Source organism: Brachypodium distachyon, chromosome 3 (assembly GCF_000005505.3).
Source record: "Brachypodium distachyon strain Bd21 chromosome 3, Brachypodium_distachyon_v3.0, whole genome shotgun sequence".
Classification (NCBI taxonomy): Eukaryota; Viridiplantae; Streptophyta; class Magnoliopsida; order Poales; family Poaceae; genus Brachypodium; species Brachypodium distachyon.
This window is the reverse complement of record NC_016133.3, coordinates 56989062-57011858: the sequence shown is the minus strand read 5'-3', so window position 1 is coordinate 57011858 and position 22797 is coordinate 56989062. Positions and strand designations below refer to the sequence as shown.

Genomic DNA, 22797 nt, shown 5'->3' with positions numbered 1-22797 from the left:
CAAGGCACAGTACTGATGTTGTCAACAACGCCATGGCCGTGCAGCAGCGCGACGGCACCGTGAACGGTGACTCGGTGGCCAACCTGATCAACGGAGGCCGGAGACCGTCGACGGCCATGTCGTTCAAGAACGGCTCGTGACTGATTTTGTTCTGTGATTTTCTGTCATTGTTGTTGGCCTATCGTGCTACTGATTTCTTGCAAGAACGGCTATGTCTTTGAGTTGATTTTTGAAAATTTCGTTCTCTTGCTTCCTCACCCATCTTTTTTGGCCCAACATCTGTTTGTGACAATGCCTTATACTCCGTAGGAGATAACTGTCGTGTTGTCTTTGCATAATTGCAGTGTTTAATTAAAGTGCTATTGTATATCATTGCCAACGAACTGCCGACCGCCACCGAAGACCCGCGGGCCAGAGGGTGTTTGTTGTAATTTTTTTTTCTATTTTGCTTTGGGGTCCTTCGTGGAAAAGTGCAGTACTTTGGTAATTTTTGTTTGCCTTTTGTACTTTTCTGTTGTAAAAAAAGTTGCCTGACCTACTCGCCGCGTCGGGTAGACTTGCAGGTCTGGCAGATCCGAGTCGGTCTTGGTCTGGTAGAATGTTAGACCCAGATGCCGGGGCCGGGTCCGGGTCACGGTTTCGGGGAGCAAAAGGAGTAGAAGGAGTAGCGGGAGAGCGACGCGGGTACCACGTTGGGTACTCGGGTGGAGGACGAAGCGCCCGAGGAGGGGAGGAGGAAGGGGCCTCGGAGCACCGACGCTTGAAGTTACATAACCTCCACCACCTCTCCCCCACCGCGGGTCTCTCTAATTAGAGTACAAAATAGAAGATTTAATCAGAGTGAAATTTTAAGATGTCTAATAATGTAATTTTGTTTTTGTTTTTCTGATTTGTGAGTATAAAATAGTCTATTTTGTTATCCCGTTGCAACGCACGGGCATTTCGGCTAGTTTAAAAAAAAAAACTTTGATCGTGTACTAGCTTAAATTAGATAGTAATCTAGCTACCAGCGTTAGCCATGCACGATTCTGGAAATAAACTGGTCCACTGCAACTAATACTGCCCAAAACTTCAAAAACCAAGCTCATCCTAGAAGCAGGCCAAGGAAATGTGAGAAGTCCGTGGATCTCCTCATGCCCTCAGATCGTTTCGTCCCCGCATCGCCTGGTCGTTGCGCAAGCTCGTCGACTAGCCGCCTCGTCTCCTCGCCTAGCCGCCGGTGAGTTTTTTAATATCGCTCCAGCCTCCAGACAGGGTTAAGGGGATCGAGATACATGGCTGTTGTACAGGCGCACATGCACGGTCAGTGCTTCGTATTTGATCTATACGCCGGTGTAGAACTTTTGATGCTTCGTATACGATCTATAGGCTTAGAACTTTCGAAAACCTCACCGCGCGCACAACTAATTTGGACTCCCTATATAAGCCTCGTGAGATTGGTACAGGCATTTAGGAGACACAAACCAGCCTAGCTAGCTTGCTCCAACACAGAAGGAATACGTGCCTAGCTAGCTATCTATATATGGCAGTGTCACCACTGCCGAGATGGGCTCCGACGACGCCGAGCCCCAGCAGGCCGCTCCGGTCGATTTCATCATCCGCCGCCACGGCTCCTCACAAGTCCTCCTGTCCTGAGATATTCCTGGCGTGGGAAGATCTATCGGTGACTGCCGCCAACGGGGGACGACCACCGGAGGGGCGCAGCAGTGCCTTGATCCTCGATGGGCTCAGCGGGCACGCGCGCCCCGGCCAAGTGCTGGCTCTCAGCTAATTTTTTTAAATAATACCATTTTTTTAATCATTTTCAAAAATAATACGCGTTTTTAATTTTTTTTAAATAATACGGCCTCGGCCTGGGCGAGGCCGATTGGGCCCAGTCGGCCTGGCCCAAGCCGATTAGGCCCAGTCGGCCTCGGCCAGGCCGCTTGTCTAGCCCGCGGGCCCCCCACGCCCAGGCCGACTGGCCCAGTTGGTTTGGGCCAGGCCGACTGGATTCAATTCATTTTTTCCTGGCCCGATTCGAAGTAATTTCATATTTTTCTTCGGATCCTTTCGGTATTTTGAACTAAAATACTCGACAACATGGATAAAAAGCCGAATCCGATTGGAAATAATTAGTCTTCGTCGCTACTTCGTTGCATTATCAACGCATACAGGGCCGAGGCCCATTTTTGTTTTGAATCCTTGCGGTTTTTTGAATTTAAAGACTTCACAACTTGGATAAAGAGTAACATAAATCGAGAAATTGCTGGACAATTTCTGTGTCGATTCTTTGCGGTTTGTTTGAACTGAAAGACCTGATATTTGGATAAATTAACATACATCGATAATGTGCTGGTTACGGAACCAAGGCACGAGTAAATTAACATAGGTAATACCGCAATTAGACATAATTAAAGATAACAAATACATAAAAACACAAGCACTACTGAGTCCACTTAGGCCATTTTTCGCTCGTATCGCCACGTTCTTCTGCAGCCTTTGCCACGGCGGCTCTTCAACACGTCGAACTGCTCGTTGAATGATGGGTAGCAATTTCTGACCTGATCGTGTGCAAAGCGTCTCTGTAAAAAAAAGAAGTTAGCTTCATTTATGATTTATGTAAACTAATGTATGAATTTCACATTCGACATACCTTACTACGTGTCCAAATTGTCGCGAAAGTAGGCAGGTCGATGTGTTCTAAGTCAAACAACTCCTGCTCAGGGTTAGGGTGCTCGCCCGTAACGTTTGGTCGGCCGATAGAAAACCTCTCTCACGACCATAGCTGCAACAATAAAGGACATCCAAATAGGGCTGACTTGGGCGACGCAAGCTGGCAAGCGTTGCACATACCTCGGTACGTAGCCGCTAAGACGGCCGAAACCCAACTCCTCTGTGTGATGTCGTCACCAGTAGTTGCATTCGCGATCTCCACTGCAATAGGGATGTAGCGTGCGCTAATGGTGGTGACGTGGTTCTCGGTGAACATCACCTTCCCGAGAAGCCACATTATATATGCCTCAAGGCTCCGAGTGATCTGAGGCTCAGTCATTTGGGTCTCTGGATACCCAAACTTCTGAATCTGCATGCAACAAAAACCAAGTGTTAGTAAACCCATGCAAGTATATGAGTTAGATATATTAACTTAAAACACATCGATCTAACCTGGTAATTGAGCAATCAATCTAGCTTAGGTCCGTGAGCCTCCGAGGTGAGTGGCCCATCTCCGGCAAGAATACCTTGAAAACGTATGGCACAAATTAACACATAGTTCCACATAGAGTACAAACAAATTAAAACACAGGGCACGAATTAACACATACCTTGAAAGCGTAGTGCCATACCCTCCTGCCAATCAGCTGGTGCCTGCAACGGTCCTATGGGATCACCCACCAATGGTAGTCCCAGCAGCATCGACACATCCTGGAGAGTAGGAGCCATCTCTCCCCAGCGAAAGTGAAACGTGTGTGTCTCGGGCCTCCATCTGTCCACTAAGTAGCTCAGCAGCGAGTGGTCAATTTGTACCCGTGTAGAGTTGAAGCCTCGTCGCTCGCCCTCTACCATTTCCGCACGAGTTGCCTCAACAAGTCGTGCGAAAGGTAAAATGCCAGCCCACTTCAAACTGCATAAATAAAGTGGACATGCAAGGGATGAATAAATAAAATGTAAATGCAAGGGATTATTGAATGAAATGTACATGCAAGGGATGAATAAATAAAATGGACATGTAAGGGATGATTGAATAAATACCGCTGAATCCAGGCAGGGTGTATCATCCAATTTTCCTTAGGAGTGCGCGTGACAAGGGGCTCGACCCTCCCAGGATGCGCCACCAATCGAGCAGCCCGATGCTTACTCTCAATCTCTGGAGATAGCAATGATACTCTCTCCATTTTGTGCCTGCAACATTTATAAACATAGTTAGACATACAAATTAAAGTTAAGCATAGTTAAACCGAGAGTACATATTAAAACATAGTTTCACAAAGCGTAAAAATTAACACACAGTTTCACACAGAGTACAAATTAAAACATATGGCACAAATTAACACTTAGTTTCACGGAGTACAAAATAAAACTTAGTTCCACATAGAGTACAAATTAACACATAGTTTCACAGAATACAAATTAACACATAGTTCCACATTTTGTACAGATTAAAACATAGGATACAAATTAACACATAGTTTCACATATGCATGATAAGCCTAGTTTCTTCCTCTCCCTCGTCATCCACGTCTCCCTCTTCCACGGGCAGTAGCTCCACCGGTACCGAAAGTTGGACAATAAGTGTCCCTGTGGCCAAAATGGTTGCATAGAAAACATTGTCGTGACGGTCCTCCGGCTTCAGATTCATCCATATCATTTCGGATGCGCCTGGACGGGCGTCTGCCTGTGCCTGTCCGCAGTAGCCCGGGGTCAGGGATGTACCGCCTTTCACCAGGGGTTACCTTGTTGAAATTGCCCATTGCATGAAACCCTAGCATCTCACCCGTCCATGTGCTAAGCACAGACTCTTTCAGGTAATAGGGAGACACAAAAGAGATTGCGTCCATCCCTAGTTGCCCGCAAGCAGCAAGTACATGTGAGTAAGGAAGGTGAAGCAACTTTGGTTTGTTGCAGGTGCACTCACACGTTGGCCACGCTTCATTTCCAACGCCGAACTTGTCAGTTGGCAAGCGCACCTCAAACTTGTGTTCTTGATTACCGATGGCGACGACAGTATGCGACCTAGCTTTTCCATCTTCTCATCCATGTACTTCATAATCTTTTCACAGTACGGTGTATTTGGATTGTTCATGATATGCATTTCAGCTCTCTAGCGTCTTTCTCTGAAATACTTCACCGTGCCATGGAAAATACCCTCAACGATGGCTGTAAGTGGTAAAGTCCTATTTCCCCTCAGGACAAAGTTGTATGTCTCTGCCAGGTTAGTAGTCATGACGCCGTACCTAGCGCCATGTGTGTTGTGCAGCAAAGACCACCGCTCCAGAGGCTCGTGCTCTATCCACTGCTGGAAGTTTTTAATCTGCCTCCCAACCCTTCTTCTAGTGCCGGGTGGGTCAAACCCTGTCAAGTCACAAAGCCCAACAGGTTCTTCCTCAGATGGTCCTGTTCCAACTGCTGTCCGTGCAGTCACTGCTGCTACATGTGCTGCTACCGCCGCGTTTCGTGCCGCTGTCCTCTCCCTAACATGTTTCTTCGTGAACTCATCAAGATAACCACGTATCCTAGTGTACTTCCATTGTTGGTTCTGTTTGCAGAGTTTCTTGAATAGATTCATAAGTGACTTCTTCCTGAACTGCGAGAAGAAGTTGGGCCCCAAATGTCGCATGCATCAATGACTCTGCATGTCCTGCCATGGAGTCTATTCATCAGGCCCAGGGTTTGTCAGTGTCCTTATCGCACTGAGTATGCCTGCATGTCTGTCATGAAGGATGCACACATTCGGCTTATCATGCACAACTGCTCTCTTGAGCTGCCTGAAAAACCATAACCAACTTTCAGTGTTCTCACCCTCCAAGCTCTCTGCTTAGCCCTCCAAGCCTTGCCATACGAAATGTTGTACTTAAACCTTACCCTGACCTTATGCATGATGGCCTTCACTTCCATTGCTTTGCTCTCCACTATCTCCGTGTAAAGCAACCGAGCAAGAAGCGTTGACGAGAGGTTACGATGGTCTTGAGGGATACTGGGAATGACACATGTGTGCAACACCAAGTCACTCACAACCCAATCTGTGTCATACTTAGGAACATAGCCATGCACCCTCCCGGGACAATCTATTTGTTCGCACTCCATTGTCAGATATTTTTGTGAAGAGACTATTGTTTTGAAAACCCTTTGCGTGGACATTGCCCAAGCAACTATGGCATCCTGCAGATGTTTCCTGTCAGGAAATCTGGCACCCTTCGCAATGTTGTTCTGATGATATTGCCATGCAGAGTCATGCCCATCGTTCACGGTCATAGCTGAAGAGAAGTGTTGATTCCATGATGCAGGAATCGGCACCTCCTCTTCGTCCGACTCATGAGACTTATCGTCATAAGAACTACGACCATCTGTATCTTCATCCTCCATCTCGTTCTGCAAGTGACCATCTTCTTCGTCCGCATCTGCCTCGCCAGTGTACTCATCCTCTCCTACTGCCCCGGAGCTCTGGCCTGATTCATAACCACCACCTCCAGCATTCGACACAGAGTTTGCATTGGACAAATCATAACTTGATTCACCCTCGCCTTCAGCTGGATTGGTCTCATGAGCGACAACCTGGATTAAGGCAATAGGTGTAGTTCCCCTTTTCTCGCAACTTTCTTACCAGCGCACCCACTTTGATGTCCGGTCTATCAGCCTCAAAACCCAGAAAATATTTGAACTTGACTTGGTCCACAATGCTTGCACACGGACGGTGTATGTTTCAGGATTGACCGCTAAACATCCTGCCAACCATTCCTGCAGCTGACTAAACGTCCATGTTTGAGGGGCCGTTAGATCCAACTCCACATACTTAAACTGACTCAGATCAGCTCTGTGCTCGGTTGTTAAGACAGTATCGGAACCGTAGTAACAAACAAACTTCACTACACCAGACATCTCTGATGCCTAAAAAAAATGTTTAGACGCGTCAAATACTAAGCAGTACGGCATATAAAAAATATTACTACGCGTCAAATAATAAGCAGTACGGCATATTAAAAATATTAATACGCGTCAAATACTGAGCAGTACGCCATATTAAAAATATTAATACGCGTCAAATACTGAGCAGTACGGCACATTAAAAATATTAATACGCATCAAATACTAAGCAGTACGGCATATTAAAAATATTATGACGTGTCAAATACTTACCAGTACGGCATATTAAAAATATTAATACGCGTCAAATACTGAGTAGTACGGCATATTAAAAATATTATGACGCGTCAAATACTAAGCAGTACGGCATATTAAAAATATTAATACGCGTCAAATACTAACCAGTACGGCATATTAAAAATATTATGACACATCAAATACTAAGCAGTACGGCATATTAAAAATATTAATACGCGTCAAATACTAACCTGTACGGCATATTAAAAATATTATGACGCGTCAAATACTAACCAGCACGGCATATTAAAAATATTAATACGCGTCGAATACTAACCAGAACGGCTTATTAAAAATATTAATACGCGTAAAATACTAAACAATACGACATTAACCGTTAACCAAAATAATGAGCACTATCAAACGCTAAAACATACTTTTGGCATCACCACCATTGCTCCAATCAAAACATATACATTGAAGCAGTACACACGTATCCTCATAAACATATACATTATAAGATAAATACGTCAGAGATTAGGATTTACCCTTGAAGCGTGTGAACCCAACCTCGAGCAGCCTCACGGTCACCGGATGAGCACCACCACCTCCAAACTCCTCCAAACCACCAACATTGCTCCAACTTTGCACCACAAAATTAGCTCCACATGGCCAATGAAAACAGTAGATCGAGGTGTCTTTGGGTGCCAACTAGGTAGGTGATGTGATTTTGTGGATTAAATGGGATCAAAATGCACTGATTTGGGCTAGAAAATGGGGGCATTTGAGGAGGAAATGAAGAACAAGAAGAGAAGAGAAGAAAGGAGCAGAGGAGGAAGAAGCAGAAGCAGTGGGCGTGGCTGGGCTCGCGCGGGCGCAGGGGAGATGGGAAGAAAAGGGAAAAAGAAAAAGGGAAAGATTCCCCGGCCCATCAGCCCGCAGTCGGCCACGGCGAAGCCGACTGGCCAGTTGGCCTGGGTGAAGCCGACTGGGATTCAATCGGCCTGGGCCAGGCTGGCTGGTGAGGGCCCCGCGCGGTGGACAGCCGGCCTGTAGTCAGCCTGGGCCAGGCCGACTGGGCCTAATTGGTTTGGGCCAGGCCGACTGGGCCCATTCGGCCTCGCCCGGGCCGAGGCCGCAATTTTTGTAAATTTTGAAAAACGCGTATTATTTTCGAAAATGATTAAAAAATTCGTATTATTTAAAAAAAATAGCGGCTCTCATGGGCCCTTCGGGCTGTGGCAAAACTACCCTGCTTGACGCCTGGGCTGGTACCTCCTTCCTCCGATCGTAATTTGTTGTCGAAATATTACATGTATTCAGATGCTTTTTAACAATACATATATTCATATTTGGACAAATTTGAGTCAAGAATTTAGAATCAGAGTGATTACGTAATAACTTTGCTTAACCCATCGAGGAAACTAAGGCTCATATATATGTACTGCACGCTCATGCATGTCTGTATGCTAAGACAGGACGACTCGGACCCAACATGACAAGGAGAGGAGGACACATTCTAGTCAATGGTGTCCGTGACAAGCTTGTATTCGGGACCTCCGTACGTTTACATCTGACATAATCCGTCTAGCTAGCTGGTACATCCATATTTAAACAGATTTGAGTCAATAATTTAGGATCGATAGTTGACTTGATTCAACTAGCTCACAATTAATCATGCGTGCAATGAATAACGTATTGGATTATTAAATTCCAGGCTTATGTGACCCAAGAGAATGTGCTGATGGTGACCCTGACAACACTACTACAAAACAACGGTTTATGCAACGGCACATCAGTAACGGGTCCGGCGCGACCGTTACTGATGAACAACATCAGTGTCGGTCGCGGCCGTGACCGTTACTGATGAACAGAGCAGGCTCTGCCCGTCCACGCCCAGCCATACATCAGTGGCAGTCGATTAAGAGGCGTTCGCCACTGATGAACCACGCATCAGTAACGGTCGCCCCAACGCGACCGTTACTGATGTACCCAAGATTATCAGTAACGGTCGCCCAATTCCCGACCGCCACTAATGATCGTCGCGGTTTAAATACGCTGGGCAGAGCCGCCGCTGGTCGCGCTGTGCGTCGTAACGGACCAGCTGCGGACCTTTCTTCTCCGGCGACGGCGAAGCGCTGCCCGCCGGCACCATGGCCGCCGGCGAGCTCCCCAGGTAGCCCCTCCTCCCTCCCCCTTCCTCCTCTCTCCCCCCCGCGCCGGCGGCCGCCGTCTCCATGGCCGGTGGGCGGCCATGGCGGTCGAGCTCCATTTTTGGAGCTCCGGCGGCCGGCGAGCTCCGATTCTCGACCCCGAAGCTTCCCTCTCCCTCCCGATCTATCTCGCTGGCCTCCAATTTCTCACCGAAGTTCCCCAATTTCAAATTTTTGAGCTCTGCGGCCGCCGGCCAAAATGCGGCCTCCTCGTCGTCTCCCGGAGCTTCCCTCTCCCTTGCGAGCTCTCTCTCCCTCCCAATCTTTCTCGCCGGCCTCCAATTTCTTTCCGAATGTCTCTAATTTCAAATTTTTAGTTAGCTGTGGTTAATTAACACATTAATCCCCTTGTCAATGATTAGGCTAACTATTTTGCTTTGTTTGTTTTCTTGTGTATTGTGTTGTAGATCGAAGTACCGTTCTTGGATGTATGCCGGAAAGAATCAATGCTCGATGGATAACCGAATGGACGGTCTTTTTGGAGTCGCGAATGGTGATATGGAACGAAAAGGACTTGTGATGATGCTTTGTCCATGTCGCAAATGTGGAAACACATGCATGATGAAGCCTGAAGATGTTCAGATGCACGTGCTGGCATCGGGTTTTGTGGAAGGTTATTCTCGCTGGACTTGTCACGGGGAGGATGCGGTTGATGTCGGTAGCGGTAGCTAAGATGATGTCATGCGGTATGATCTGGCGAATGATTCCAAGGAAGAAACAAGGGTTGATGAGGAGGCTAATGTGGAAGGTTAAGGAGCTCCACGTGGTAGGATTGCCGAAATGCTAGATGACCCGTACCTACGGGACCAGCTGGAGGACCCCGAAGATGAGGCAGAGTCTGCTCAGTTCAAAAAATTGTTGGAGGATGCAAACACACCCTTGTATGATGGAGCCGGCGAAGAAAACAACGTGCTCGAAGTGACGCTCGAACTTTTGAGGCTGAAGGCAGCATCATGCTGGTCAGACAAGGGCTTCACGAACTTGTTGAGTTACCTTGCTTCGGTTTTTCCACAGCCAAACAAGTTACCCAAGAGCACATACGAGGTGAAGAAGATTACATGCCCGCTTGGATTAGATTGCGTGAAACATCATTCATGTCCAAACGACTGCATGTTATACATTGGAGAGTACGAGAACCATGAGAGCTCCACATATGCGGTGGATCGAGATACAAGAAGAAAAACGCCAGAGCTGGCGAAAACGATGGGGAAGAAGTGATGAAGGGCAGGCCGGCAAAGACTGTCTGGTATCTTACGGCAGGTGGCCGAGTTGAGGATTGGATGCAGAATGTTAAGGACGCGAGGTATCTCGTCCATCACGATCCGGCGCAGGCTGCATTCGATCTTGACGGGCACTACCGTGTGGAGGAAGCTGGGGTCCTAAGACACCCTGCCGATGGGACTCAGTGGAGGAACTTCGACACGACATTTGAAGATTTTGGGGCAGAGCCCAGAAGCCTGAGGCTCGGTCTCAGCACTGACGGGATAAATCCTTTCAGAAACATGAACAACAAGGACAGCACATGGCCAGTGATCTTGTTTGTCTACAACCTTCCTCCATGGTTAATCATGAAGAGAAAGTATATTCACATGTGCATGCTCATACAGGGTCCAAAGCAGCCGGGAGCTGACCTAAATGTGTATCTGCAGCTAGTGAAGGATGAGCTGAAGCAGCTTTGGAACCTTGGCAGAGTGGTTTGGGACGCAAACAGGAGGGAGTACTTCACGATGAGAGCAGCGCTTTTGACCTGCGTGCATGACTACCCCGCGAATGGAAATACTTCATGCCAGGTGACACATGGGTACAAGGCCTGTACAAAGTGCGAGGAAAACACGACATTGGAGAAGTTGTCCGCTTCATCCAAAATTGTTTACATGGGCCACCGAAAGTGGTTGGATGCTAAAGACCCTTGGAGGGATGACAAGGAAAGGTTCAATGGGATGACGGAGCACGGGACATCACCGAAGGAGAAGTCTGGTATGCAAATCCTCGAAATTGTGAACGATCTTGAGGTTGTCCCCGGAAAGATTGATGCGAAGAAATATAAGGAACCTGAAGGCGTCGTGTGGAAAAGGAGGTCCGTATTCTGGGACCTGGAGTACTGGGCACATTTAGAATGCCGCCACAGCATAGATGTCATGCAAGTGGAGAAAAATGTATGCGACAACGTGCTGGGGTTGCTGACGAACATTCCAGAGAAGACGAAAGATGGACCCAATGCACGGAAGGACCTGGAACTCATGTCTATCAGGAAAGAGTTGTGGGGCAAAGATCAAGTGTCGGCAGCCGACAAGAATGGTTTCGTGACGGTGACCACGTGGTATCGTCTTACATGTTACAACCTGTACAAAGACGAGTTGCATAGGATGTGCAAGTGCCTGCAGGGCATTAAAGTCCCATCGAACTATTCGTCGAGCATCAAGCATCTAGTTGACATGAAGAGTCACAAGCTATCTGGCATGAAGTCTCACGACAACCATGTCATACTCACTCAGTTACTTCCAGTCGCAATCAGAGGTATCATGGAGCCGCACGTAAGGGAGACAATCATGAAGCTTTCTGACTTCTTTGACAGCATCTCGCTGAAGTCAATCACCGTTAGACGATGCCAGATACTGAAAGATAGTATGATACAGATTCTGTGCGAGCTCGAGATGTTCTTCCCTCCATCATTCTTCGATATCATGGTCCATCTAATGATCCACATATGCGATGAGATCTTGTCCCTAGGGCCCTCGTTCCTGCATAACATGTATGGTCCTGAACGATACAACGGGGTTCTGAAGCGGTACGTTCGTAACAGATCGCGTCCGGAAGGTAGCATCGTGGAAGGCTTTAGGGCAGAAGAGTGCATCGAGTTCTGCACGGATTGGTTGGCCGATCAGAAATCAATAAGTGTTCCCAAATCACGGCACAAGAGCAAGCTCGATGGCGAAGGTGGCCTTGTACATACATACCTTAATGTCTATGGAAGAGGAAGGGAAGCTAACTTTGAAAAAGCACATTTGGTTGTGTTGCAAACTGTCGATTGCTGCCGGCCTTATCAGAAAATGCACATGGAACAACTGCGAAATGAAAACCCTAAAAGAGGAGAAATCTGGATCCACTGGGAGCACAATAAAACATTCGCAGCGTGGCTGAAAAATTATTGGTACGACAGGGAGACGACCAATGTATCAGAAAAGACGGTTGCATGTTTGTCACGGGAATCTGCTTACCATGTCTCTACTTGGCAATCATATGCGATCAACGGCTATAACTTCTACACTTTGTCTCAGGACGATAAAAGCATTTATCAAAATAGTGGTGTAGTCATGACTTCTGAGACCGCGACCGACGGCAACAGCAAAACCAGAGCGTTCTTCAGCGTTATCGAGGAGATCTGGGAATTGGAGTACTCGATCACAAAGATCCCAATGTTCCATGTAAGATGGACCAAAGGTGACAAAGAAGAAAGTCACATGTTCACGACGATGGTGCTACCTCCTGAGATCCCTCGTGAACAAGTTGACGTGAGAAAAATCCTGGCAAAAGAGGAACCATGGTTCTTTGCTAAACAATGCAAGCAGGTATTCTACATAGATGACCCGGCAAATAAAGGCCGCGTCGTAGTAAGAAGAGGGAAAAGAAGCATTGTTGGAGTGGACGGAGTTACTTCACAAGAAGACTACGAAGGTTTCCATGATCCGGCGACCGCCGCAGATGACGAAGAAGCGGAATGCACGATATTAACGGGGAAAAGGAGAGGGAAAAGAGGAAGTGATGGGAGCGAGAGCGACAAAATACCACAAAAACCCTACCTCAAAAGCAGTTCTGCGAGGAGTCAAGTTATGACTTACCGAAAGAAGGAGAAGCACTAGTAGTCACATTGTAAAAATGTACTCGTACTGAATCTTAGTGCAAACTTTGTACTAAGTGAAATTATGTGTGAAATTTATATGCATGTGATGAATTTTTTGAAATTTGTATGCATGTGATGAAATTATGTGTGAAATTTGTACTAGAGAAATGCATGAATGTATTCCTCAAACATAATTTCAAATGCATGAATTGATTCCTCAAACATAATTTCAAATGCATGAATTGATTCCTCAAACATCAGTAACGGTCAACTACTGTGCGACCGTTACTGATGTATAGGAGCACATCAGTAACGGTCGGTCGCTCTGCCGCCCGTTACTGATGTGAGCACATCAGTAACGGTTGCGGAGCCTCCCGCCCGTTACTGATGTGTGGGTGATCATCAGTAATGGTCACGAGGTTACGCGACCGCCACTGATGTGCTTCGGCATATAAAAGCGAGCGGCCGAACCCTAGCCCGTCACTTTCCTCGCCTGCGCGTCGCTTTCCTAGCAGACCAGCAGTGGAAACCCTACGAGAGGCGAAGCCCTGCCAGATTTTTCCGCCGCCGCCGCCGTCGACCCCGAGCCCGACGTCGCGCCGTCTTCCTCCGCGCCCCGAACCCGACGTCCTGAGCCCGTGCCGTCATCTCCCTCTTCCCGCCGCCGTCCCCGAGCCCGTGCGCGCCGTCGTCTCCCTCCTCCGGCCGCCCTCCCCGAGCCCGCGCCGTCGTCCCCGAGCTCTCCTCCGACCCTGAGCCCAATGCCACGTCGTCTTCCTCCGTGCCGCCCGACCCCGCGCCGTCTTCCTCCGCGACGACCCGACCCACAGGTGCGCGCCTCCTTCTCCTCTGCCTCCCTCCCTCTCCTCTGATTTAGGCTTGATTTAGGGTTAGGCTTAGGGTTTGCTGATAATTTAGGATTTAGGGTTAGGGTTAGGGTTTGCTGCTAATTTAGGATTAGCATTGTAGTTAGGATTTAGATGTACATTTCCCACCACACACCAGGGCATGTATGTGGAACATGGGCACACATATTGTAATAGCTAATTTATAACATGGACACATTTTATTTAACATTGTGAATTTGATATAGTATTGAGTTACAGAGCATTGTAGCGAGCGAGGGGATTGAACACAAGGGCATTATTGAACACATGATCAGTAGATAATATATAGCACACATGATACATGATGTTAGGTTTTTTATATGCTATATACATGATGTTTTATATACTTGTTACATGTTGTTTTTTATATAGCAGTTTTATATGCTATTTTGGAGAATTGAGTAATGAATTGTGGGCCCGACCATCTTGTCGGGTCATTGGAGAAGGGGCCGGCCATCGTGCTAAGGGGGTACATATGCGGGTGGGTTTTTTATGCAGATTTTGAGCTCCTAGTAGAGAAAAATTGCTAGTTTTTTAGCATAGGTCATGCCAAAATTTTCGGCCGATATATATTTGATGGTTTTGATGGCATAGGTACAAAATGAGCAAGAGTAGCGAGAAACCAGTTCTTGATCGGGAGGAGGTAGATTGTGTCGATGAAGAGTCTTCATCGGGAGAGCAAATTGCCAGCTCTGGCTCAGGTAGCTCTCGTTCAAAAGAGTGCGACAACGAGCGATAGGTGGAAGAGAGTAACCCGCAGCCTTCTGAAACTCCCGCTAAGAAGCAAAGGAAGAAGACGCCGAGGGGGAGCCACAACTTGAAAGAGTTCTGTTACGTGGTCACCCGACACTCTAACAGAGACCGCCCGAAGTCGCCTGAGAGGGCACAGAAGGCCTTCGCAACGACCTGTGGAGTCGTTGCACGCAAGTATTGCAAGATCACCGACGAGTGGAGTGATCTCCCAAGTTGTTAGAAACACGTGCATCGCGGACGTTGCAAGGAGGTTCCAAGTCACCGACGAGTGGCGCGAGCGATTCCTAGTGGCCGTCAACATAGCAGTCCGCAATGTACTTGCTAATTGAAAAACCACCGCTAGAAAGTGGATGGACAAACCCTAGGAGATCATCAAGAAGAAATGGCCGTCGGTAATTGATGAGGTCGAATGGGAAAAATTCAAGAAGGAATCGTCTGACCCTGCCTTCATTGCGAAGAGTGAACGCATGAGGGTGTTGCGCGCAAGGAAGCCCTTGAACCACAGGCTAGGGAGTGCAGGGAAAGAGGGGAAGAAGAAGGTCTGGCGCAAGCAGGACCGAATTCTCGAGGAGGCAGGCAGGGTGCCTCCAGTGCATGACATGCTGGAGGACCAACGTGCTACAGAATATGCACGTCAGCACATGACACCCGAGGAGTGGGTGGACATTGAGCCAATGCAGCCGCCTGTTAAAATTTTTACGGTAAGGGTTCACGTGCATTTATTTGTTTTCGGCGTTAATTATAACACTCCTGATCCATATAGACTCACGTACTGTCTTATATGATAACAGGAAAATGCCCACAAATGGGAGGAGAGCAAGAGGTCAGAAACCTCCGACAACTCCGTGCAGAGCAAGAGGTGGGAGTCGGCTGTGACCGCCGGCTTGCAAAAGGCGGAGCACACGGGCCGTGTTCTAGGAGAAGGCGAAGGGGCCTACTGGGATGATTATTTCCCGCCTGCGCCGAAGCGAAGCAGGGTCCAGAAAAAGCTCCCCGCTTCTGCTGAGATAATTGAATAAGCTAAGGCGGAGGCGCGAGAGCAGGCATCTATCGTGTGTCAAGAGGTGTCGCGGGAATATGCAGTGCAAGCCGTCCATCATTTGGTGTCGGCATTGGCCAAAGACCACCCCGCCCTTGACGCCATACTCGGGGGAGGAGTGGAAGGTTTGAGGAACCTCCTTCCTCCTCTTCCCCCGCGAAAGAGCACCCCGCTGAAGAGCAGCGCCGCCTCCGACACACGTATGGAGGACGAAGATACCTACACCCTAGGTTACAGCCCGGCTCCTAGCATGGACAACCCCCCCGCTACCCAACCGGACCCAAGCGAGGGCATCCGGGATAACGATCCGGGTCCGAGCGATAACATCCTTGTAAGCAATCTTTTCAAACTCTTTTTCACTCCTTACCTTCATGAATAAAGATCTTACACACATATGCCTTCTTCTTGTTACGCGCAGGCACCGGTGAAATGTCGTATCCACATTGACAAGCCTGGATAGGCGCCATTGGCCGCCTGATGCCCAGACAATCACCGCCACTGGTGGACGTCATTCTCATGCACGACGCACAAGTGAGTGTGATGGTGGACTCCTTCGTCGACGACCATCGGGATTATTCTATCCCGCTACCTCCGGAGGAAGGCGTGGATATCCTAGGCGGTTGTCCAAACTACCGCATTATGTGGCCTAGGAGCTTGGTATCTCTCTACAACCAGCGCCGGCCCTCTATGACTCCATCTCCCTCCGCCCACAAAGGTACTTCTCAATCGCCGCTCGGCCTTTCCCCTAGGATACTTCCTCCTGTCGATGTCGGCGGAGATGAAGAGCGGGCAATGTCGATGCCTGCACAGCTCAAAGATAGCCAGACCACAGGGTCGGCACAGGCTGGAAGCGTCCCTCCTACCTTCTCTCTCTTGGGTGCCGCTGAGTCCATGGGTGGCCGCAAGATCGATGACAAGTACAAGGCAGAGGAGCAGAAGGCATGTGACAGTAAGAGGAGGCATAAAAAGAGGGGGCGCGGTGGCAAGACCATCAAGTAGTCATCCGATGTCACTCAAGATGAGATGCACTATGTGCCTAACATAACTGGAGTCTGGGAGGACAATAGGTCTGACATTCTCATCAAGAACCCATATCAAGGCCAGAGATTCGAAGACGGATCCTATTTCGTGGCTAGGGAGTTTGACCGGGTGCTTATTTACTATCCTAGAAGACCGATGCTTACCGAAGATTCCCTGCGTGCCCTGTCCAGAGAGATGCAAGAGCTTCATCAGTTCTACATGCAAGCATCAGCTGGTTCTCAACAGTATGCCCAACAGATCAATGTTAGAATCCCAAAAGACTATGCCTTCTTTGACCAAGAAACCGGGAACATGTAGGAACGTCCTATCACGTTTGGTGTGGAGTTCAACGAACTGTTCCACCTCTTCAACCGCCAAAAGCTTGATATCAACCTCTTAAGGCTGTGGTCTGCCTATCAAATAAGAGAACTGCAGCGAATGGAGGTCAAAAAAGTGGTCATTCTAGACCCCGCGATGTTCAACTACGGTGACATCGGTCTTGAGCCAGAAAAGAATGCCTCAAGAACCATGGCATCTAAATACTTGGTGGCATGCCTCGAGAAATACGCGGACCACGACTTTTATCCTCTTCTTCCTTAATTTGGAGTAAGTTCAATTTTATATATGGAACCGTTTGTTTTTTCTAATTCAGTCTTTCTTATACACCCTTAGATACTAAAGTCTGTTTCTTTTGAAAATAGAGACCATTGGATCACACTACTCATTTGTTTGCCTTGATCCGTGGTGTACTACTTCGATTCACTACTTCCGAAGAAGGGTGTTCGGGGTAGGTTCTGGAAACCCATTAAATCACTCATTAACACTGCCTGGAAAGTGGCAACCAAGGAAAAACTAGCTGGTAAAGGCTATAAAGACGAGTCTCACCACAACCACATGTTCCCTTGCCAGCAACAGTCGCAAGGCAGTATGTTCTGTGGCTACTACTGCTGTCACATCCTTATGGAGAATGCCAGCATGTTCAAGCCTGAGTGGAAGGGGTCAGTCGCGGCGATGAAAAAATACTGGCGGCCCCGAATGACAATGGGACACCGACCTAAATGGGTCGTATATAACATTCAAAGGGAGTTCGCCCATCTCATCAACAATGAGGTCATCAAGTCTAGTGGGAACTTCTACGAACGCGTGGAATAAGTGGTGTCTAGGGTTCACCCACGACAATAGATTCAAACTTGAAATGAGATACATTTATATTTTTTATATGCTTCTATGAAATTTTGACACTTTGTAATTATGCTTCTATGAAATTTTGACACTTTGTAATCAATGTTGTGAAGTGAGATACATTTGTATTTTTTATATGCTTTAAATGATGCGGCTTATATACATTTGTATGTTTTAAATGATGTGATGTGATGTGCTGTGATGTGATGCAGCTTTATATGTATTTTTCTGTGATGAGATACATTTTTCTGTGCTGTATATATTATTCTGTGTATTTCCTGTGTATTTTCTATGGTTTTAATTATTTTTTAAATACCGAAAATGTATCAGTGTCGGTCGCTCGACCGACACTGATGATATATACATTAGTAACGGTCGTGTCGGCCTGCCCGCCACTGATGTCTATATATATCAGTAACGGTCACTGCGACTGTTACTGATGATAACGGCGGCCCCGACCGTTACTGATGTTGTTTTTCGACCGTTACTGATAAACCTTTCTGTAACAGTGCAGCGGTGGAGGCCGTGCGCTACTCGGCACAGCTCCAGCTGCCGGACTCCATGTCGCCGGCGGAGAAGCTGTCGCGCTCCGACCACGCCATCCGGCAGATGGGGCTGGCGGCCGTGTCGGGAACCCGGATCGGCGGCCGCGTGTGCAAGGGCATCAGCGGCGGCCAGCGGAAGCGGGTCAGCATCTGCGTGGAGCTGCTGTCGTCGCCGGCGCTCGTCTTCCTAGACGAGCCCACCAGCGGGCTCGACAGCGCTGCGTCCTACCACGTCATGAGCCGCATCGCTGGGATCGCCGGGAGGGACGGGACGACGGTCGTCGCCGCCGTCCATCAGCCAAGCACCGAAGTGTTCCAGCTCTTCCATGGCCTCTGCCTCTTGGCCAATGGGAGGACGGTCTATTTCGGGCCAGCTTCAGAAGCAATAGAGGTTAGTACGTACGTAGCTAGTGTATCAAACAGAATTATAAACGTCTTGGCGTATATATGTATGATCGAATCCGTCTGACGGCCACGCTTTGATGATGTGTAAAATTGTAGTTCTTCGGTAACAATGGCTTCGCATGCCCATTGAGGATGAATCCCTCCGACTACTTCTTAAGGATGATAAACACAGACTTCGAGGTCCAAATCAAACTCATCTCTTGAGGTTTCGTACGTATTTTTTCGTCCGCATGACGTTTGAAGGCATATACATCATGTTTGCATAGGAATATGAGGAAGGATCTGCTGTAACTTTGCCACGTGCTGCCGAAGTAATCCACATTTTAGTCAGCTCTTCCAGATCTCTTGCTACTTTAAGAGCCAAAATGGAAGCACGAACAATTACACAGGTTTAATTTCTTCTCCCATGACCAAGATTTTGGATGTGTCTGCAGGTTGAGTTTCAAAAAAGTTATATATGTCCCGTACGTTTATTTCTGTTTTCCTCATTATTGTGTATTCTTTTGCAGGGTGCTTCTGTAAGGAAGAAAAAGCAAGCTTGCTTCTTGACCAAATCAATTACCCTAACTAAAAGGTCCTTTGTTAACATGCATAGAGACTTGGGATATTATTGGTTGCGATTTGTTATCTACATCGCCCTTTGTCTATCCATTGGGACCATTTTCTTCAATGTTGGTTACAGTTATGCATCAATCCAAGTAAGTGGCCAGTTCCAATGATTTCTTAAAGAAACAACGGATTCAAATTTATACTCCGTATGATAAAGCGCTAAAAACAATTTGTCGTAATGGCATTCTAATCTTATTTTTTGACCGCTCAGGCACGAGCATCCATGCTTATGTTCACATCAACCTTCTTGACAATGATGGCAATAGGGAGGATTCCCATCATTTGTCGAGGATATGAAGGCATTTGAACACTATCTTTTCATCTTATTAAACCTATAATTTTGTTTGCACGATTTAATTTTGTGATAGATGACACATTTATAACAGCAGATATTTGAGAAAGAGCGGCTCAGTGGACACTACGGCGCTACTGAATTTGTAATAGCCAACACGCTCTCGTCGATTCCATAGTTGGGCCGGGCCTCATCTCCATACTACCTGCTGCAATAGCCTATTACCTAACGGGGCTTCAGAGAGGAATATACCACTTTCTCTACTTTTCTACAACTCTTTGGGCAACCACAATGTTGGTCGAGAGTCTAATGATGATTGTTGCAGCAATTGTGCCTGATTTTCTCCTGGGTATCATCACAGGATCTGGAGTACAAGGGTTACTGATGCTAAATGCTGGTTTCTTTAGGCTTCCAGCTGACCTCCCAAAACCAGTATGGAAGTACCCAACTTATTTTATATCCTATCACAAGTATGCTTCTCAAGGACTGTACAAGAATGAATTCATAGGTTTGATGTTTCAAGATTTTGGTCGTGCTGGAGACCTGAAAATTACTGGTCAGTATATCTTGAAGAACAACTTACAAGTGGAGTTGGGTTACTCTAAGTGGGTGGATCTTGCGATATTACTTGCAATGGTTGTCATCTATCGGGTACTTTTTCTGGTTATTGTAAAGGTTTCCGAGATTGCAAAACCCATTAGAAAACATCTAACCGTGAAAATGTAATTGTGAATCTTCTTTTCTCTAAAGTACATGGACATGATTGTTGCCGATTCTACCGGTGCCGAAACCTAATGGCACCAGGCTAGCTACGTTGCTGGTGAGTTGTCGATTGGCGGGTTGAAAGAGTTGGTTCGGGGTGGGTTTGGTTGGGCGGGCTGGGTTACTTGGCCCGCCGAACCACGTGTTTGGTTGTTTGGGTGAGGCGAACCCAATTTTGCATTTGGTTGGTTGAGTTGGGGTGAATGAGTTTGTCCAATTTCGTGTTTGGTTGTATGAGTTCGACTGAGTGAATCGAACCACTTTTCGTGTTTGGTTGACGGAGCAACACGGTGAAAATAAAATCCATTATCTTTGCCTATTGAACATTGAACAATAAATATACAAAATGAATCATACAAATAGCAGATCTAAAAAAATTGAAATTTCCACATTGACAACACATGACATGGTGTTCTCCCTTGCCCCGTGAGCCGCTCAGCCGACCTATTTGGCCGGCTCACGCACCCTTGTTTCGGACTTTCGTTTTCTTCTGTCGTGGCTAGCCAGGCGCCCAACCAAACACTCGCAGTAAAGGCTTCAGGCCGGTTGGCACCGCGCGATGGCGGCCCGACCCCTTAAACCAAACAAATCCTTAATTGGAGTTCGCGGTGAAAGTTGAACCCAAACGGTTTTGCAGATAGCGTGTTCCGATCCAAGCAGGAGTGTTTTATCCGAGCTCGGATTTGGAATATGGAGCTTGCTGTTTGGCCCGGTCGCTGAAAGCTAGCCGGCCTGTTTTGGAATTCGACGCGAGAGCCCTTTCTGCGTGCTCGTGGTTTCCGGGCCGCGAAATTCGTCCTCAGCTTGGGCTTTCCGCACGGTTTCCTGGGACTTCTTCCACCGGCCTTACAGAAGGCCCGCAGCAGGAAATATTTGACGGGCCGCCACAGTTGAAAAGAGGAGCTAAGGAGCAAATAAACAGTGATTTTTTTTTGAGGGAAAGCAGTGATTTACAATAGGCAGACAGAGTTACTGTAAATTAAGTGACACGCGCAGTGAAAGCAACAATGCTTGAAACGGTAATTAGTAAAGGTAACTCGCCGGCTTCAATCCCCACCGTTGGATGCGATAACGCTTCACCACCTGATAACTGAAGACAGCAACAGCATAACTCGACTATTCTTGAAAGGTAACTTGAAAATTAAGTACACCCTTCGTTACAGATAAACACGGAGTTGTATATATATATATATATATATATACAACTCGATCGGTACAAATGCAAAAGATCTGCAATACTCGATCGGCAGGGACGCACAAATTTACAATACAATACCCTGTCGGTACAGATTCACACATTCATTTACAATACCCTATCAGTAGAGATTCACAGGAGCCACATGACGAGGAAAACCTCGTATATAGTTCCCTTACATTCATACACCTGTGTGTGTGTGTGTGTATGTCGTTAGAACATGCGCTTCGGCCCGTGCAAGATGCATCAAGTGAATTGGCAGTTTGGCAAGGAAAAAAAGGCTAACCTTCAGCAGGTGCAGAGCAAAAGCAGAGGATTTTGAGGATGCTCTTCAGAACTCCGCCGCGCCTCGGCAGCGGATTGCTTGTTTTCCCCTTCTTCACCATGTTGTCGGCGATGCGTCTCCCTTCCATCAAGAGCCAAAAAAACGAATGTGATTGCAAAAACAGACTTCTATGTCGATCGAGGAGTACTAGCTGCTAGGAGGGCAGCTAGTGTGGTATTTAAAGCAATTGACAGAATCTAGCACGCTTGGCTACTTTGCATGAATGTACTTCTGTAGCCTAAACAATGATTTCGTGCATGCATTTTCGTTCCTGATTCGGGGAATAAAAATCAGAAAAAGCGCATTCTTAAACGGGTGATTGGGGGTGCAGGAGCGCTCCTTCTTTTGGGGAATGCATTTCCTTTTTGGCCGTTAGTATGAACATGCATTGTTGTTCTCTTTCATGGGCGACAGAGAATATCTTGCTATTCCCTGATTCCCTCTTTGTACGGCTGGCAACAAAAACTAGATCGAATTTGCGCAGGACTGGGTGGTTAACGAGAAACATCTTCACTGCAAATGATACCTTACTTCCATGGTGCCAATTGCCATGTTGACAAACATCTTTAACCGGGAGTTTCTGTGTAGTTGGCTGGCACGCTTTAGTGTTTTTGTTTTTGTTATGTATAGAAGCATAAAGATCTCTTTTCTCTAGCTCAGCATTTTCATCAACATTTTCATCAACCTTTTCAACAACTTCAGTCAGCTTGGATTCGAAAAAGAAAGAAGAGAATTTCAGTCACCTCACCACCGTTGTTTGTCAGCTTCCAGAAGGCATCGATAGTCTACATCCGAGAGCAAGTTAAAATTTGGAGAGTTAGCAGGTCAAGGCCCAAGGCATAAATCCTAAATAATTTCTGAAAAATTTCAAAAGCCCATGCATAAGATAAGAGAAGTGAAATAGCCCCATCTTGTTAGCGCAAAGAGTGAG

General features: G+C 47.2%; 1 pseudogene; it reads left to right on the top strand.

Annotated features, from left to right (window-relative positions):
• Positions 1-1522: 1522 nt before the first annotated feature.
• LOC100822344 lies at positions 1523-20310 on the top strand (annotated as a pseudogene).
• The last annotated feature ends 2487 nt before the right edge of the window (positions 20311-22797 follow it).